Source organism: Cricetulus griseus (assembly GCF_003668045.3).
Source record: "Cricetulus griseus strain 17A/GY chromosome 1 unlocalized genomic scaffold, alternate assembly CriGri-PICRH-1.0 chr1_0, whole genome shotgun sequence".
Lineage (NCBI taxonomy): Eukaryota > Metazoa > Chordata > Mammalia > Rodentia > Cricetidae > Cricetulus > Cricetulus griseus.
Window position 1 is genome coordinate 96399556 of NW_023276806.1, and position 20872 is coordinate 96420427.

A 20872-nucleotide genomic window follows, 5' to 3' on the forward strand; every position below is an offset into this window, starting at 1 on the left:
CAAGCCAGAGACCATGATGCTGTTTGTCAACCCCCATTCAGGCACTCATTTGTCTCAACACACCCTCTATTCTGAAAGTCTACTGAATGCCCAGAAGACACCGCCCTTGGCTTTCTGGAGCTTAGACATTTGTTTGACTATTGAATGATATTGTCGAACCATGAAGTACTGTGCAGAAAAGGACTGTGGTGTTGAGAAAAGAGCCAGGGACCTGTGTGGACCTGCTGATGACAGCAAACAAACCAAAGGGATGAGCACTGAAGGTGAAGGGACCAGTCCCCCATTTCGGCAGCCATGACAGTAACACGTGCTCGCTATGACCTTGTCCTAGTTACTAGAGGTTAGGTGCCTGCCTCATGACAAGGAACCAATCAGAAGTTAGCTGGTGGTGCTATGCTTTATGACCCTGGGTGTACTTTACTGACAAGCGCACAGCAATGACGCATCAACACAGAGCAAGCCCTCCAAGCCTGGAGGCACACCAATCATGAGCCTGTGTGTACCCCCTAGACACTCCCCTTACGCTGCCCTACAAGATCTCTCGGCAGCTGGTTAAAACTGTCTTTTGTAGCCAACCGCCAGGGCGGGTGGACAAAAGACCCAAGCTAACATGGGGTTAGTTCGTTAAATTACAATAAAGCCTCATGCAGTTTGCAGCAAGCTCTCGAATCTGCCTGGTGATTGGGGTGACCGAAGTTGTGGCCTGGGACCCCGGATACCTGAGTTTTTCGGGGGTCTAACAAAGGCAAGAGTGCCAAGGATATAGCACAGGAGAGTGGGGACTTGGTCTACTTTATAGACGAAGGAAAGCCTGGAGAGTGGGCATGGGAGTTGCTGGCGACATCCCCACATGAAGGGAACTTTAGAAAACAGGCTTACTCTGAGCATGAAGAACTGTTTAAAAAGCAGAGAAGATAAGTAGCCTGACTGAAGTTTGAGTGGTCCCACTGGATGCCGATGTGGAGATGGACAGGATGTGACAGAAACAGAGTGGCCAGCAGAGCTGCAGAGGAGGACTCGGAAGGCTGGACAGGGTGGCAGCAGCAGGCAGGCAAGATCCTGCACTGTGCCTTGTCTTTCTTCAAGAAAGGGGCTTTTATAGGACATCATACAGACATGGAGGAATGACAATAGAAAGGAGTGCTTCATAAAACTAGGTGTGGTTTTGTGTGTTACCAGCCTCTAGTAGATGGAGGCAGAAGACTGGGGCATTCAAGGTCATTCTTGAATGACCAGCCTTAGCTATATGAGACTGTGTTCTCAAAAGACAAATGGAGTGATTCATTTTGAAAAGAAAAAAAAAACTGAAGAGAGAGGGAGAGGGGATAGAGGGAGAAGAGAAAAACAATGGGAACATATTTAGGCACATGTACTGGCTAGTTTTATGTCAACTTGACACAAATAGACTCATCAGAGAGGAGGGGACCTCAACTGAGAAAATGTCTCCATAAGACCTGGCTGTAGGGCATTTTCTTAATTAGTGATTGATGGGGAGGGCCAAGCTCATTGGAGGTGGTATCATCCCTGGGCTGGTAGCCCTGGGTTCCATAAGAAAGAAAGCTGAATAAGCCATGAGAAGCAAATCAGTAAGCAGCATCCTTCCATGGCCTCTGCATCAGCTCCTGTTTCCAGGTTCCTGCCCTGTGTGAGTTCCTGCCCTTAGTGCTTTTGATGATGAACTGTAGTTATATGGCAGTGTGGGTGAACTAAACCCTTTCCTCCCCCAGCTGCTTTGGTCACGGCGTGTCATCACACTATCACACTATGACCAATAGTGACCCTGACTAAGACAGCAGGTTTGCCCATCTGGTCACTGGAAGACTCTAAGGACACAATGAGGTCAGTGAAACTGGAAGGGGGTGAGAAATTTGAGAGGAACGAATTGGAGAAGGTACGAATTGGAAAAAATGGAAGAACATATTCTGGAGGTAGACTCCTGCATGGGCCCCTTCATCCATATAGCTGAGAACACACACAAACACTGTGAGGTATATCCCCTGCCCCCCAAAAGGCTTTGCTGTCAGAAAAAAAAAAGTTATTTCAAAATGACTAGTCCCAAATTTGGGCCTGCATGTGTGGCTCCTCCTCTTTATGGCACAAGGTTGGGGGGAGGCTGGGGAAGCTGAGGGCTGAGGCAGGGGAAGCTGGGGATTCTGGGGAGGCTGGGGGCAGGGGCTGGGGAGGCTGGGAGTTGGTGGCTGGAGAGGCTGGGGTTGGGGGTTGGGGAGGCTAGTGGGGGGCTGGGAATATAAAGAAGCACATCCAGGCTGGTATGGGGACTTGTGAGTCTCACATCGCTGCAGTTGACTATCTAAATATAAACCTGCCACTTTTCCTCCTAAAGGAGGCAGGGCTCTCAAGTGGAAAAGAAAAACACAGCACTCTGGAATATTTTCTGTGATGAGCCTGCTGCTCAGCATTTGTACATTAAGCATCCTGAAGAAGCCAGGAAGGGCAAGAGGGCACCCGTGTTAATAGAACATCTGGAGAGAGGGGTTGAGGACATACAAAACACCAACTACATCCCTAGCCCTGGGAAAGGGAAAGGAGGCTGGGGAGGAAGGGTGGGAGACTTTATATCCTGCGTTTTCTATTAGCTGGAAAATATCTCCCAACTTGGAAAAAGGTGTGCAGAAAGGTGGGGAGTGCTTTGCCCTTGATTTCTCAAAGCACCAATTGAGCTTCCAAAGAAAAAACATCCTTGAACCTCTTCCTGAATAGGCTTTTTATTAATCAATGTTGATTCTTGTCCCACCCCTCCCATGCACTTCCTGAAGTGGTGGTATCCGATTAGCCACTCTGGATCGCTCACAGATCTTAATCCAGCTCTTGTTAAGACCACAGAGGAGAGGGCACAGCTCTGCAGAACAGGTAAGACACTGACTAAGCTTGGGTATGGCCCTAGATTTTATCCCCAGCATGGTTAAGAGGAATGGGGAGTGGAGAGAGAGAGAGCTCAGTCAGTAAAGGGCTTGCCTAGCAAGCATGAGAACCTACCTTAGACCAATCCCCACCACCTATGTAGAAGCTCTAAGGGTGGTGTGAGCCTGTGATCCCAATGCTGGGGAGGGGTAGAAACAGGAGGATCCTTGGGGCCCACTGTCCAGTCCAGCCAGTCTGTGATGTCCACCTTATCTGAGAAACCCTGACTCTTTTTTGTTTTGCTTTGTTTCTTTTTTATTTGTTTATTTGTTTGTTTTTTGAGACAGGGTTTCTCTGTTGCAGTCTTAGCTGTTCTGGAACTTGCTTGGTAGACCAGGTTAGCTTCAAACTCACAGAAATCCACCTGCCTTTGCCTCCCAAGTGCTGGAATTAAAGGTGTGCACCACAACCACCAGGGAGAAACCTTGTCTCAAAGAAGCAATCAAGAAAGATACCTGATGTCTACCTGTAGCTTCCACAAACATACACATATTTGCATGCACACTTCCCCACACAGGTACACACCTACAAACATGCACACACACATGGACATATAGACACACACCAAGAAGAAAACCTGCAAGACTAGATCTCTCAAGTCCTTAAGAATATATTCTATTTTCTCAAAAGTGTGGCTTCATGTTTATTTCCTTCCCAACTTATGGAGGCCATTGTGGGCAGTGAGCATCTTACACAGAGACAGCTCATTTCTCAAGAATGCTCATCCGTTCATAACCTAATGAAACATGGCCCAGGCAGATGGCTCTGTGGTGAAGTGCCTGCCCTGAAGGACCTGATCCCCAGAGAGCATATAAAAAATCAGCACACTGGCATACTTGCCAGCCCAGCTGAATCAGTGAGGCCCAGGTTCAGTGAGAAGGTAAGGAAGCAGGAGAGGTGGTTCAGTGGTTAGGATGCTCTTACAGAGCTCCAGGTTCTGCTCCCAGCACCTACATGGAGGCTCATGGCCAATTCCAGGGTATATGATGCCCTCCCTTGACCTCCACAGGCTCTAGTCACTCACATGGGGCTGACAACCACAAAGGCAGAACACTCATAAATATAAACTAAAAATAAATAAATAAATAAATAAGGTGGACCAAATTAGACCTCTGCCCCCTCCCCCCCACACAAAATAAATTTTTAGTGAAATAGCCCACACTGAACAGAAGAAGAATAAAATGCCTTTAACTCATAGAAGAGCCCAGACAGGGGCTCTTAACTCAGACCTAATTCAAAAGTGCTTCTTGATTTATAACAGAGTGTGTTGATGGAAATTTCACATGCATGTGAATTTATAGCTTCACATTCTTGACAATGCAGGTCTTTGTCTCCCCTGGCATATCCGTAACTCTTAGCATGTTTAGGAAACATCCCACATTCTCAAGAGCAGTAAGCAGCTAGGCCAAGTATTTCTACATGAATGATCGATGAATTGCAAATTTGAGGTCCTTAGAAACCTATTTTTACTGCATTGTTTATAAACTTGTGAATAACTATTGCCCTAGAAAAAATTCTGGACCTTAGCAACCCCAAAAAGAATAAACCAGATCTTATGCAACAGAAGGTGTCTTGACTCCAGGCAAATCTAACCCATGAAAATCTGGGCTTACCACAAATATAAACTTGGGAAAGATTATTTATCTTGCAAAGTGAGTCATAATGAGTGTAAAAGAATGATTCCATCTCCCAAAACCTGTTTCACATTCAGCTTTTTGAGAGATAAATAACCTTCCATTTAACAAATGTTTATCAAGGCCTTTCCATACTGCCATTTAAGTTGACAATAGACTTCATACATTTAACTGCCAAATGGCATATTTAATTTTTTGGTTGGTACCAATGCAGGCACGTTAGCAGAATTAAGTGACCTCATGTTACTTCCAAAATATAATTTTAACCTTAAAAATACACAGTGTCCATCTTATCGCCTGGATATTGTTCTTGGGCCCTGAACGACCATTGTCAGCAAACTGCAGAACAAATCAAATTAGTGTTGAGGACACTTTATACTATAATCTCTTTGCCCATCAAAACACCACCACCCTTAAAACTTTGAGAATTTTACAACTGTTCCAACTTTTGTGTAAGCAGGCAGTATTATTTTACTGCTGAAGTCAATGAAGCCCTTGTAAAAAAATGTTGTCAGCATAGCTTTCAGAAACAAGACAAGCTGTATTATTCTAGATACCAGATGATACCCATCTTAGCTCAAATGTGAAAACAGATATTTATCACTCTCTTTTAGTAGATATTAAGGTTGCTTTTCCAGGCAACTCAACTTTCTCCTCACTGTAGGTGTGTCCAGACAGCTTGGATTCTGTTTTGCAACCTTGATGGATATTTATGAACAACTGGGCTCCCCTCAAATGAAAACATGTACATTTATGCCCAGCATCAATAGTGTAGCAGAAACCGAAGGCCTTGAACCAGACCAATGACTCTGCAAGGAACACTTAGAAGTAAAGCTATATGGATAAAAGAGTTTACTGCATGATTCTCTGTGTCACACTACAGCTTCCATGATGAGATTGATTTTTTCCTTCTCTCTCTTTTTTTTCCTCTTAAATTTTATTTTATTTTAATTGGGGAGGGGAGGTTGCAAGGGCAGGGGTGGATATGAAAGGATGGGGAAATAAATGGGCTGGAGATGCATAATGTGAAAGACACAAAGAATAAATACAAAGAAGAAGAAAAAAAGAAATAAGACTCTTGACAAGTGAACACGCTTGCACAGTCATAACAGAAAACACACACGGTACTATCATGACCTTTGGGAGGAAAAATTCTGAACAAAATCTTCAGTAAACACTTTCATTAGTTTTTTGTTGAATTAAACAAACAGTCAGTGACATCAGCCAGACTGAACACTGTTGTTGCTCAAAAAGAACAGACTCCAGTTAAGAAAGAGCTGTGGCTGCCTCTGGTGCAGTGTAATACATTCATTTGCAATTTCTATGCATGTATTTTTCAGTGCAGAGTATTTCAAATGTAAATAATTTTGGCAGTATGACATGTGCCATTAATATATTTTATGTAAACTGCCATTGAATAATTGTAGTTTTTTTTCATAACAGCAGATATTGCTGCTATGACATTAAGCAATCTATTGCCACCCCACAAATTGAGCCATATGGTCCCATCTGTTTCTAGGTTCCATTACAGCTACTTCAGGTCAATAAAGGAATTACTGACCAGAGGATGCAAATGTGCCTCTTGATGTGCAACTTTCCAAATCAACAACTATAAACAGACGGGAATCTGATGGTGAGTTGAGTCTGCTCTGCACCGAATGGCCCTGGTGACGAATTCAAACAATATGCGAAGTATACAAACAGTCTCTAAAATTGCATTGTTCTGGGATTACCGGGCACTAATCACTCTACTTAAGCCTCAGGGAAATGTATAATCATCCTATGCAATCACCTCACCTTTAAGTACAGCGGAGACTCTGAGTCTCCTGTGCACAGTGCTTGGCTTCAAGTTTGATCTTTTCTCTCAACAGCTAAATGCCAGTGAATATCTGCAAAACCCACTGCAAGGGACAGCCTGCAAGGCCAGCTCAGATAACACAAGCCTTTGTGGCATCCCCAAATGTTGTGTATCTTGTACACATTCCAGTGTCACTTCTTTATTGAAAGGCAAAGCTTTTATGGGCAGTGATTATCTTACCCATTTCTGTAGCATTCAAGCAATGTATATTATCACTGACATGGTGTCAGGACACAATAGGTGCTTATAAATATTAATTGCTGCTTCTAGCATATCCTTTACCCAGGAGCCCCTTGTTTTGACACCTTTGTTGCCACTTGCTACAAGAAGCCAGCTCCTCTTATCACAGGTGTCTCAGTTCCTAAGGAGGGAAGACAACTGTTTTTGGCTTTTGTTGTTGTTTGTTTTGCCTCTGAGGGGACAGCAGATGACATCTGAAGACATTTTAGTTGCCACAACTAGGGAAGGAAGATGTCACTGGGATCTTCTGGCTAGAAGCCAGGGATACTGTAAAATGTCCTATGATGCAGAGGACAGGCCCTAAACAGGAATGGTCTGGATCTTACAGCCAACAAAGTCGAGCTGAAGAGGCCCTCAGAGAGACTGATTCTTCAACAGCAGTTGAGCAGTTGGCTCAACCTTATTCCTATTACTCCCCATTTAACCTAATCCTTCTAAAATCTTTATCACTACTAATAGTCCTATAATGTGTGTGGTATTTATTTTAACTGTCTTTGGGTTTGGGATATTTTCATTTTTCAGTTGGACTTTCAGAAAAACTATCCAATACTTCAAAACTTCAAAAGCAGAAATGAAACCAGATTTTAAAAATCTTCCTACTAATTGGCCTGCTTTAAAATACTTTTGAACCTTTAAGGTAATTTTAAATGAGGAGGAAAAAGATTTGGGGGAAAAGCAAGGGCTCTGGAGAAGACAGCCATCTATCTTCACTGATAAAAGTTCCCATAACTATGAAAGCCAAATGGTCACCATCACCTCGTCATTGAAGCGCAGACACTACGTCGTTAACAGGGTTAAGCACAGTGACCACCACCTATTATGTGGGGTACATGGCTTTTAATCTAGTCACAATCTGCCTAAAGACTGCTCATAATTAGAAACAGGGAAAAAATGCAATATTTGAATTTTTCATTTACATGTCACTTGCTATTCTACAGAAGTAACACTCTTAAGTGAGAATGTATATTAGATATATAATATATGCAATACATGAGTGGGGATTATATGAAATGTGTTTAGAATGTACCAGATTCTACACAATTCATAGGTCTATTATAGAATCACCATCAAGTCCTATAACTCAACAGCAACAAAATAATAACAAAGTGAGAAAAACATCAATTGTATTACTTCACTCCTATAATTCTGGTATTTGGGAGGATGAGACAGGAGAATTTCCATGAGTTTGAACTACATGGAAGACCTTGTCTCGAAAAAAAAAAAAAAAGTCAGGAGTTGGACATAGTGGCACAAGCCTTTAATCCCAGCACTTAGGAAGAGAGGTAGGTGGATATCTGTGAATTCAAGGCCAGACTGGTCTACAAAGAGAATTCCAGGACAGTCAGGCTACATAGTGAGACCTTGTCTGGAAAACAAAACAAAACAAAAACAAAAACAAAAACAAACAAAACAGTGCCCACTAAAAACCCAAACAAAAAAAAGTAGAAAAAGCACTTAGACTTTTATTCCCTTCCCCTCTCCTCCCCTCCCCTCCCCTTCCCTCCCCTCTCCTTCCTTTTTTCTTTTGAATTAGTCTTTTGTGGACTAGGCTTGTCTTGAACTCATAGATTTAAATGACCCTTTAGCCTTTCAGGTAACTAGAACTTGGCAGGTCCCTAGACCTAACACCTTCAGTTTTAAATACATGTTTCTTCAACTTCAAAGAAGATACAAAAGTGACAAATGAGTCCATGATGCCCAACATCAGCATCACTGGGAAGACACAATCAAAACACAGAGAATGACTTCTTTCTGTCAGAACTGCCACCACCAGCAAAACAGAAAACATCGGAGTGACCCTGGACTCAGGGGCTTCAGCCCTGTGGGAGGGAATGGAAAAAAGCTTGGTAGCTGTTCACAGAGTTACCATAGGCTAAACAATCCCAAGTGTGCACCCCAAGTTAAAAACAAGTGCTTCACGTCCATGGCAGTTTGATTCTCAGTGGCTGAGAGGTGGAAACCAATGACTGCCCATGAACAGACGAATGGTGAACAAAGCTGGTACACACACTTGGTGGTACACACACTGGAGGCATCTATTTTCCAGTCACAAGCAGAAAAGAGGCATATTGTGTGCAATGTGGATGGACTTGGAAACACTGCTTAGTGATGTAAAGCAGACACAAAGGGCAAATGATGAGGATTTATCCTGTGTGGAATATCTACAGATTCATAACGAGAGTACACAGGGTGGAGGTGACCTGAAGGGGACAGAAGGGGAATGGCAACCACTGCTCAAAGGATAGTGACGTTCATTTTGAGTAGAAATGTTCTGAAGATAGGCAGTGGCTATGGGTTCACTGTATGACTACATTTAATGTCATCAAAAATGGTTCAATGGTAAAATATACTTTTTATCATGAAAAAGAAAGAGTCCATTCCAAGTGTCAAAATGTTCTGTTACCTTCAAGGGCTTTTTTTTTCTCTCCCTCCCTGCCAGAATTAGAAATGTTTTTAATCAATATTAATTCTTATAAAATAACGTGTCATGGTTTCATAGAATAGCTGAATAGCTGATGAAATAAAATTCGGAGGAATCTTCTAGATAACCAGTCCTATAGGCTAGTCCCTTCAAAGCTGCTCTCTGAAGGACATCCCAGCTCTGTGAGCTCTGGCTTTCTGCTGCCCTTCAGATCCCTTCCTCCCACTAAATGCAGATTCACGTAAACATATCAATTTCCTCTGATGGAGGTGGTTTGGGGTTTAGAGCAGAATACCATTTTAAAAATAACATTTGCCTCAACACCGAGGGAAGGAGGAATTACAGACTAAACCCCAGAGAGATTCATTTTTTAATGAGATCTGCTTTCTACCTCAGAACCAACTGACAGCAACTTTAGACAGCCTTAATCAATACTGCTCAGCTTGCTTTTCTCTGGATCAGTTTGTCTTATGATGTAAACTCTAAAAGTTCTTCAATCAGGGTTGGAGAGATGGCTCTGGCAAAGGACTTAGGTTTGATTCCTAGCACCCTCATGGCAGCTCAAACCATCTGTAGCTCCGGGTCAGGGAGCCAATGCGCTCTTCTTGCCCCCACAGGGACTGCATGCATGTGGTGCACAGATATTCATGCAGGCAAACTGTCATACACATAAAAAATAAATCTTTTAAAAGTGTTCTCCAGCTAAAATAGCATATTATGAACATCCCTAAAATAATTATAAATATTCTGGGGGGGCCAATCAAATATACACATTTCTTCTTGGGGTAACATTCTGATGTTTACAGCTGTCAATATTTTAGAACCCCCCAAGACATCATGGGAAGAGCCACACAGTCTGAACTAGACTGTCTGTATGACCCCCCCCCAATAGTACAGCAGAGCTGACCACCTGAAAATACTATGGGTTCAACCAAATTTACATTCTACTACACAATTAAGTACAAGAATATTTGAAGTCCATTTAAAAACACACTTTTAAAAAAGTGTTTGTTTTTACTTATATAAAGATTGCAATTATTTTAATGCTCAGTTTGATCAAGTTGCTCGATGACCTCTAAGCTTTCTGACCAGCAGACTGGGAGAGGAAGAGGAAAGTCCCCTGCAGATGCCAGGGCCTGGAGTGTGCTGCTGCTGGAGCTTGGCCACCCTTTGCCAGGTGCTGACCTGGAAAGTGTGCAGCCAGTTCAACTCCCAGTCACTCATGTGCAAACTACATTGTCTTCTTTTCTTTTCCGCAACCCCACATTCAGGAAGGTACTAAATTCCAATGTGTGATGCAACTGCTCCTGCATCTTTCTATTTGGATCCCTAAGCAGATTCCATTCCTAGTCTGCAGCAGATCCAGCTATAGCCCCATGACACTTGGCTGTAACTTGCAATGCAATGGGACCACCATTGTTTCTGATCGCCACCCCGAAATTTTTACTCTGAACTATCTAGTTTACGTATTTTCTAACAAACAAAGTGAGGTGGAGTGTGTACCGATATTTTTAGCTTTACAAGTTCTCCTGGCCTCCTAACCTGCATTTACAGCCTTAAGGCTCCCTCTGCTCCTCCTTTAGGAAGCCGACTACTTGGAAACCCTCCCCAGTGGCCTCCATGTAGCAGCAGCAGCAAGAACTTCTTCTCTCCTGCATCTTCATCCCTGTATTTTTTAAAGGCTGAGCGTCTCCTCAAGCCTTCACCATGCCACCTGGCATGCAGAGTGCTATCAACAAAGTAGACTGAGCGAAGGTCCAAGTCCAGTTTTATCAATGACATAAACCATTGCTTCATTAAATCTCATGTAATTAGTCTAGCCTCCACCCTAAAACTCATGGCTTTGCTAGTGTCATACAATAAATTTCTTTAAAAGGAAGACTTATACAATACACACAAATACTTCTGGGTGTAAATGGCTACAAATAAGATTTTCATGTTTTTAAACATATGTACAGGTGTGTGTGTGTGTGTTGAGGGTGACTGAGTTTCTTGGTTACCTGAGGGGCGGAAGAACACCTGTGTGATAGATAGCATGTGCCTATAATCCTAGTACTTGGGAGAATGAAACAGGAAGATGGTGATTTCAAGGCAAGCCTGGTGTCATAGTGACATGTTGACGCAGACAAACAATTCACTGATAGACCAGGGAAGCTCAGAAGTGATGGGGCATCAGCGACCACAACACCTGATCTGCTGGCCACTATGGCCATTAGAAATGTGACACCACTTCAAACTGTCTTCCTTGTTCCCCTTTATGCAACCTTCCTATTCCTACCCTTTGGAAGTTCTCTTTTGGCTACAGGTTAAAACTAAATAGTTTTTCTTTGTCTGAGGATTAGCTCTGAATCCCTGTACCCTTCTCATTAAAGTCCACACCTCCCCCCACCCCCCATCCCCCGCCAAGCTACTAGGGAAGAGGAGGAGGGGAGATGAAGGCAGAACCTAAACATGGGCAATCAAGGATGATCTGGGCCTATGCTAGGGTTGAGTGGCTCAAGATGAGATGTGATTCCTAATCTCTATGGCCTTTCAGTCCTCCCAAGGAGGCCTAAATTGAACTCAGGTCCTCTGCAAGAGCAGCCAGACAGAGCTCTTAACTACTGAGACATCTCTCCATCCCTGATACTATCTTTAACATCTTTTCTTTATTCTTGAAATTTTCACACATAAAGACAAAGGAATATGATCAATATATCCTCCATTTCCCCCTCCAACATGCCCATAGCCTCCCAACTTTATGTCTTCTTTTTTTAAATAATCCATTACATCCTGCTAGTGCTGCCCACGTGCTCATGGGTGTGGGGCCATCCACTGGAGAATGGGAATCCCAGGACTGGCCACATTCTCAAGGAATGAATGATTGATTCTCCTTCCCTCGGAAACTATCCTGCTCATAGCTCTTTAGTAAGGGGTTGGACTCTGAGATCATCTACTCCATCTATGTTAGGATTTCAGTGGGCTTGACCATGTGCACCCCAGACACTGTGAGCTCATGAGTCTAATAGCATGTCATATCCAGAAAACCAGCTTTTCATAGCACTCTTCCTCATCCTGAATGCGATCTTGTATTCCTTCCATGATGTTCCCTGAGCCTTGGTGCAGTAGGATAGGGGTTAAATACAGGTGAACTGCTCAGAGCTGAGCTCTCAGTCTCTTATTCTCAGCACCTTGATAACTCATGCATTTCTACATTGACTGCTGCTCACTGCACAGATGGATAGATAGGTGACAGGGAGATGGATAGATGACAGATAAATATTAGATAGATAGATAGATAGATAGATAGATAGATAGATAATGATAGATGGATAGGCAGACAGATGATAGATAGGAAGAAAAAAAGACAGGCAGACAGATGATTGATAGATAGATAGGAAGATGATAGAAAAGAATAAAGACCAGTAGATAGACAGAATATAGATAGATAGATAGATAGATAGATAGATAGATAGATAGATAATGATAGATGGATAGGCAGACAGATGATAGATAGGAAGAAAAAAAGACAGGCAGACAGATGATTGACAGATAGATAGGCAGATGACAGAAAAGAAGAAAGACCAGTAGATAGACAGAATATAGATAGACAGATGATAGATAGATAGAAAGAAAGAAAGAAAGGAAGGAAGAAAGAAAGAAAGAAAGAAAGAAAGAAAGAAAGAAAGAAAGAAAGAAAGAAAGAAAGAAAGAAAGAAAATAAAGCCCCTCTGATCAAGTCCTAGGACTGGTCTCCACTCTGGGTCCATAGCTTCCCTGGGATACTATCTTGACATCTACCTTTCTGTTTTCCTTCACCCTCTGTGAACTTGTCCGTAGAGTCCAAGATTTTATTTTTTATGTTGTTTCTTATTTTGCAGAATGTCCCCATCTCCTGCCTGGTTGGGGTCCCATAATCAACTTGGATTTAGTTACATGTAAATAAAGGTAAAAACAATAAATATTATTTCCTACCCCACATACTTACATTCTGAAGCTGCATCTACAATATCCTCACATTTAAAAATCAACACAATATTGTTTTTTAATAACCAGAAACTGTTACCAGTGCTTTAGATACAATCTCAATAGAAAACACAGAGAATGCCATGACTCTGAAATAACATCAATGTAACAGCTGTTACTGTTTACAAACACAGCCAGCACCTAATGGGCAACTTGTGTAAACACATAATTAGTCAAAGGAAAGAGTTCACATACACACAGCTTTGTATATGGCCAACTTCTGACCCAACTGGCACTGCTGCGAATGAAACTCAACTGCCACTAGAAAACAGTGAAGGGCACACTGTTAAAGGGCCTTTAATCCCAGCACTCAGGAGGCAGAGGCAGGTGGATCTCTGTGACTTCAGAGAGAGAGAGAGAGAGAGAGAGAGAGAGAGAGAGAGAGAGAGAGAGAGAGAGAGAGAGAGAGAGAGAGAGAGAACAAAGGGCGATATAAACATGTCAAGAGAAAGGCTCATGGGACCTAAAATCTTTTCCACACGGCACATTTTCTCACTGTCCCTTTTTACAGCCACTGTTTTCGACTTTGCACATTGTCTTCCCTGCCATTGTCAATCATCACTCCTGGTAGTCACCAGTCACTGGTGGTCCCTCTCCCTTTACAAATATGTTCTGTGATTCATTTTCCCACAGGCAAGATGGTTGTAGAGGTAAAGTTTCCTCCACCAGTCTGCTAAGGCCCTCCTGTGACCTTGTATTCTGCTAATGCCAAGCCAAATAGATGCTGCCTCCTGGGGACACCTGCCAATCCACTTTCTACAAGGCTCACCTCCCTACCCTTTAAAGCCTCACACTGTCCCAACTGCACTAATGACCCAGCTTTAAAATTACCTGCCCTTTCCCTGCTCCTCCCAAATGCCAACTCTTTCCTCTCTGATCCCCAGAAAACAAAAAGAGGAACTCATTAATTTATAATGAAGTGTGAATGGGAGAGGTCAAATATCCTACCACAAAGCAGAAAAGAGGTAGACTCTGAATCCATTCCTGGGTTGCCATTGTTTTCTGAAAGACAGTATTACCTAGGCAGATGATATGAGCTCCAACAGTTTAAAGAAGTACTGTTTCCGTTGAACATCCATCACACATCTAGCTTGCCTTGAGGAAGCTCTGCAGATTTGCTCTGCACTCTCCACAGCACATGAAACAGGTATGCATACTCAGCCCAAACAAAACTTCAGTGGGATTAAAGGGAAAGGCACTAGGCCACTTGGAGGGAGATAGCATACAGATTAAAGCTAGAATTGATGGCAAAAGATCCCTCTCTCTAGAAAGCCCTTCCCAAATCAGTGAGTTTAAGCCCTTGTTTCTGACTGTTCCTATGTCCACCATCTCCAAACCCGTTGCAAGCAGTCATTCTAACTTAGTCTTGTAAGTGGTCAGATATTAACCACATCAGCACAGGACTGTAATCCCACACTTGAGAGGCCAAGGCAGGAGGATCTCTGAAAATCTGAGGCCAGCCTGGGATTCACATCAAGACCTTACCTTTAAAAAAAAAAAAAAAATCCCAGCATGGAAAGAAGAGATGGGCATGAAGTTCCACCCCTAGCTAAGGATACACTGATACACAGCTTCAGGAGAGGGCCAGTCAGTATTTTTTTTTTAAAGCGGTGGCCCTCTGTAGGTCAATTCACTCCAGTGGAAGGCCACAAATCCAAGAGTATATATGGGCAGCACAGACTGCATACGATGGGTTAAAAAAACAAAGAGGACTCAAAGTTGGGTGGGTAGAGAGGTGAGGGTGGATCTGAGAGGAGCTGGCAGAGGGATGGATATGATCGAATCACATTTATCAAATTCTCAAATAACTGAGGGGGGAGGGAAAAGAGATGGGGCAGAGAGACAAAAACAAAGACAGAGAGAGACAAAAGAGAAAAAAGCATGACAGAGAGAGTGAGACAGAGAGAAAAACAGGCAAAAAGAAAGAAATATAGTAAATTGTCTAGAGGGGGAAGCAGAGGCAAGCAGAGAGGCAGAGAGAGAGAGAGAGAGAGAGAGAGAGAGAGAGAGAGAGAGAGAGAGAGAGATTCATATTTAGGATTTTTTATGGGCAACTCAAATGTTGATTAGAAAAACCAACAGAGCAAAACCCAATCTCCTTGGCATTTATTTCATGGGTTGCACATGCTCTCTTTAAATTAAATATGGGCTTCAGAACAAGGGCGGAGAAGCACAGGGCTTTCAGTGTCAAAACCTCTGAAGGGCTGCAGTTCGTGCCCTGTGCACATTTACAATCCATCTCTTAATATTCACCTACTTTGTTTTACACCAAACTGGATTTAAATTTTAAAGTGCACCCTCTTGGATTCTTGTGAAGTTGACTGAGAGTTAATTAGAACTTTCGAATTAAAACTATACAATCAATGGGCAGGGGTAGCATACCCCTTTAATCCCAGCACTTAGGAGGCAGAGGCAGGGGGAGCTCTGAGTTTGAGGCCAGCCTGGTGTACAAAGTGAGTTTCAGGACAGCCAGGGCTGTTACACAGAGAAACCTGTCTCGAAACAAAACAAAACAAAACAACCTGGACAATCAAATGTATCCTCTAGGCCTGACATTTATACAAATTCTAGTTTTCACACCATCATGCTAACTCTATTTGAGTTTGGTGTACAGAACTTGGTGCATATAAAAAAGCCTTTTAGCATCCACAGGAATAAGGTAAAAAAAAAAAAAAAAAAAAAAAAAAAAAAAAAAAAAACCCAAAAAGCAAAGCTCAAACCAGGAGTCTGAATATGCACACCAAGATGTAGTGAATTTTGATGTGGCTTTAGGGGAGGGGGGTAGCACCATCGGATTGTGTTATCAATTTGTTGTTAAAATCCCATTAGAGTTTTATTATGGTGGCTGTATTGTATTAAAACCTGGATTTTATTTCCAGAGACCTACAAGGATTGTCAGACACGAACTGACAATCCAGGCAATGGTGGAGAGGATAACCTAAATGCCCTTCCCCTAAAATGAGATTGATGACTACTCTTTATGCCATCCTAGAGCCCTCATCCAGTGGCTGATGGAAGCAGAGGCAGACATCCACAGATATACACTGAACTGAACTCTGGAACTTAGTTGCAGAGAGGGAGGAATGGAGATCTAAGGGGTCGGTACCAGGCTGGTGAAATCCACAGAAACAGCTGGCCTGAACAAGGCCAGTTGCTGTCTAGGAGGCCAGTACAGGACTGATCTAGACCCCTGAACATGGATGTCAATAAGGAGGCCTCTGCACTCCAGGGAGCCTCTGGTAGTGGATTAGTATTTTTCCCTGGTGCAAGAAGGGACTTTGAGAGCCCATCCCATGTGAAGGGATGCACTCTGGCCCTGAACACATGGGGAAGGGCCTAGGCCCAGCCCAGGATGATGTGGTGGACTTTGCAGAGCCCCCATTGAGGGCTCTACCCTACCTGGGGAGTGGAGGGTGGATGGGGTTGGGGGTAGTTGGGGTGGGGGAGGAGGGATGGGGGGTGAGGGAGGGAAAGGGAGAAGGGATTGACATGTGAAACAAGCTTGTTCCTAATTTGAACTAATAAAACAATTTTTAAAAACTGGATTTTTCTAAAAAAAAATCTTCCATTGCATATTTAGTGGATCTGATATGAAAAATTGTTAATGCAATAAGAGTTATCACTGAGCTTTCCTGGCTATAATGCTCAGCTACAGTATTCTGGGGCAAGCTCCTGGGGGTCCACCTGGGGTGAATTGAGCTCAGAATGCTCCCCTTCTGGGTTGACTCTCACTACTTCTCCACAAGTCCTCAGCTCATTTCAACATTGGCTTCTTGAAAGATGGACTTTTAAGACATAGTTTATGGGTGAAATGCTTTTATGGATTTTATTTCAGAGGGGACCACCAGTTCAATAAAGTTTTTCATTTAATTAATATTTATTGGCTGAATGCTGAGCCCAGTGCTGTAGTCAGAAGTAAAGGAATAAGAAAGGCCGATTAAACACAGTCCCCTCCTGTAAGTATCAGCTGAGGAGAGGAATAAATGAGTGTATGAGCAAATCAATGCTAAGCAATACAGGAGACGCAAAGGGCTCATAGAAAGACGCACCCACCACCAAGGAAATCTGAGAAAATTCCCTGAAGGTAGCAGGAGGGCAGAGTTCACAAAATATGGTGGGAGGTAAGGACAGAGGGGAAGGTATCCTGGGCCTGAATTCAAGAAATAGGCATTGAAGAGGAAAGCCTGGGGGTGCATGGAAACCTGTAAGGCACTCTTGTGTCCGCAGTGAGACACATGAGAAAATAAGCCTGGCAGAGGACACCTGAGTGTGCAGACAAGGGTACCTGGGGTTCAACATGCACCGGTGTGCATGAAGATGAGCACACAGTTTTCACAGCCCTGGTGACATCTAATGCTGGCCATTATCTTTAAATGGTTTTAGTTGGCACAGACATAATTTTCAGGAATGTTTGCTTTTAAGGCCTAGTTAATTGCCAGGGGATGTTTGTTTATTTTTGCTATGTTCCTATTCCTACACAAACATTCATCAAGTTAACATAGCACACCACTGCCTACTCACACCATCAAAATTAGGATGTAAGCATCTGCCTCCCTTGATTTAGGACAGCTTGCCAATTCACTAGCAACAGTAATAAAGGGAATAAAAACCCAAAGTCAAGGATTATAACAATTTGAGATTTGTATTTTCAATATACACCCAATTTACTGGATATTCTGCATACACCCCGATTTCTGAATTCCTAAGTGCTCACAAAAATAAACAGGAGTCTCCCCCAAGTTTTGTTCAGATGTTAGGATTTAATGTCAGATGTTACAAAAAAATAAAAACCAAGAACATTCATTGATCAGAACCCTGACCTTCCCACCACTGGAGCATCTCCTGGATATTAAAGCAGACTATGATGAAATTGTTTTCTTGTAGTGGAGAGGGAAGGTCAGATATCATTGGCTGCCTTAATGATGCAGTAACCATCTCTCTTCAACTTGGCAGCAAACATTGCACTCTCATTCATCAGCATTCAATTATTTGTAAAACTGATCTCAAATTGTTTTATTTGTGTGAAAGAACAATTTCTTGTTTTTTTTCTCCTCCAATTTGACCACATGATCAGAAAGAATACACAAATTTACCATCCATTCAGTGCTTCTATGTCTGTGGTGAAGTTTCTTATAAAACGGGGTGGGAATGCTAAGCAATACAGCAGTCTCCTGTATTGCTTAGCATTTTCTTCCTATATCTTAGGTTATCAGAGACGCAGTAGCTGATACTGGTGAATATCTTCTAATTTTCTCATTAACTATGGAATATGTAAAATAAGAGGAAAATATTTGATAAAGAAAACACCAACTGCCTCATGTTTAAGGTGCTTAATTTGCTTAAGACCTTAATTTGTCTTTGCTTTTTAGAAAATACTACTAGTAAGTGAGCTGGCTGCATCCAGACTATGCCAGCATTCTCCTAAGCAGAGTTCCAAACTGGAGGGGCTGGGGGGAGGGCGGGGAGGGAACCCCTGACAAAGCCATCCGCTCAAGCATAAAAGTGGGGGCTGGCAGTATCAGGACAGATCCAGCAAAGGCCAGCTTTCAGGAAGCTGACTTGCCATCAAGAAGCCTTACCACTAGAAGCTATTTTCAGAAATATTGGTCATCTTATCACATTTTAAATGTTCCTTGTTTATAAACCACCACACCGGTTTCTTATCTGTGATGTCCTTGGATTACCAATCATAGACTTGAAAGTGATCCAAAATCGAGTTCCCGCCTTCCTAGGAGCAGAGCTATGAATGCTGGTCATTTGCTGTAGAGTGTGCTTGAGCTGTATTTTCACTTGCCTTTTAAATATAAATGAATAGTTTCTACATGTAAACATCCGAGGGCATTGACAGGCAGGCTAGCACATTTCACAACCACAAATATTCCTGAGGAACTGCCTAGGAAGCGCCATCCTTAAAGGGCCAACGACCTTACCGTTATTCTCTGCTCTCCCTGATAGCTAAATTTTTACAGGAACCTAGCAAGCCGCCGCACGGTCACTGTGAACTGGATCCACTAAAAGTAATTCCTAGTGTTCCATGGCATGCATTCAACCGAATTACATACAATTTGCTTCCAAAACGAGATCCACATCATTTGTAGGTTATTTCTCAAAATTACCAGTTTTAGCCAAGAAATATCCCAGCGGAGGACCTCAAAACTATCATTTTCAATTGCCACGGCCGAGAGAGAGAGGGAGGAGAAGGAGTAAGAAGAGTGTGGCGATTAACCACCCATAAGAAGGCTCCCCACGCTCCTCCTCCCCATCACAAGGCCGGCGTCAGTCAGTCGCCTGCATCTGTCCCCACCTCGCCCCCTCCCGTCTGCGCAGAGCTGGCACCCAATGGTAGGCCCAGGAGAAGACAAACACAACCCAAGCGCTAGCTACAGACACTTAACATTCCTAACTTTTTTTTTTCCTCTCTCACTGTGTGTGCCTCAAAGGTAAGCAGAGAGGAAAAAATTACAGGAGTATGAAATAAAGCTTCATGGCCAAAGGCGCCCTGGAGTTTTAAAATCTCCCCCCAGACTACCTTACACACACTCACACTCGCCCCTCTGCTGTCCCCAACTCCCCAGCAAAGGGCTACTGCCCCAATCAGGGTTTCAGAGCGCCTGCTCCTGGGTGCAGGACAGTGTGCATCCCTCTGCACTTGGTCCACGCGCATCCTGCATCCTTGCCCACACCCCGGGTCACGCGTCCCCGGGATGGGTCCCAGGTGCCAGGCTGCCGCGGAGACCTCGCACATTACACTCGCCACCCAGGCTCCAGGGAGAGCCAAGCCCCATGCCAGAGAACCTCAGAGGCCTCCCAGGTGCCCACGCTCGCGGCGTGGCAGCGCTTACCTGTCCGTGTGGTGCCACGCGTGCCCCGCGCTCTCGGGCTGCGCGGTAGCTGCAGGGCCCGGGCGGGCGGCGGCGGGACCGAGACAGCGGCTCCAGAGGCGTCAGTCAGGCTGGAGCCTCCTCCTCGGCCGCCCGCGTGAGTGCGCCGCACTGGAAGGGCGCCAGGCTGCCGTGCGCGCAGCCCCAGCCAGGAGGGGCCGTGCGCTCTGGCCGAGCCGCGCTCCCCGCCCGCAGAGCTGCGCACCCGCTCGTCCTGCGCATGGCCTCTGCAAATGGCTTTCAGGGCCAGCGGGATCTCCAGGTCATCCCCCGAGGTGTCCTCCCCACCTGGACCTCAGGCAGTGGAGAGAGGGGGCCAGTCCCCCCCACCCACCCACCCAGAGGCAGACAGGACCACCAACCATATGTGGCTCCAGTCCTGGTCCCTTGAGGCCACACTTACTGGCTAGCTTAGCTGTTCCTTATCTCTGTATCCGAGGCATAACTTGCCTGGCACCAGCCCAAGAAAATCTGGCTGAGTGGCAGTGGAGTTTCAAACTAGTGCTGTAATGTTGTGGACTGTGATTTCTTACGCAGTGTATAATACATACTGTCTAATACTCAAGATATACATCATGGGCACAAAGAACCTTCCTGCCCAGCTGCCTGGCTGCCCCCTAGGTCGCCTGCCTTTAAAATGTCACTTGGGAAGTGGCACCTGTGTGTTGAAAGCCTTTGATTCCCCCACCAAACCTTATAGGTTTTCAAAAAGACAGAGGTTTTCAAAATGGCATTGGCCATCTCAGTTAGTTCCACACTGTAAGCATCCCCCAAGAGGCCAAAGCACCTTGGAAATGTAAACAAAAGCCCTTAGGTTGGACTTCTTCCCCTAACCCTAAAACCACCACTTTCTGGAACATGTCACTTTTGCATCATCATCCAAGGGTAGCTGAAGAAGGCTTTGCTTAAA

General features: G+C 43.9%; 1 protein-coding gene across 1 annotated transcript in view; it reads right to left on the bottom strand.

Moving 5' to 3' along the window:
* Smad9 (SMAD family member 9) overlaps positions 1-20119 on the bottom strand; it is a 44277-nt gene extending 24158 nt beyond the window's left edge. Inside the window, exon 1 of the mRNA XM_027394985.2 lies at positions 19924-20119. The gene's annotated coding sequence lies outside the window, so the exon portion shown is untranslated. The remainder of the gene's footprint in view (positions 1-19923) is intronic.
* Positions 20120-20872: the final 753 nt, after the last annotated feature.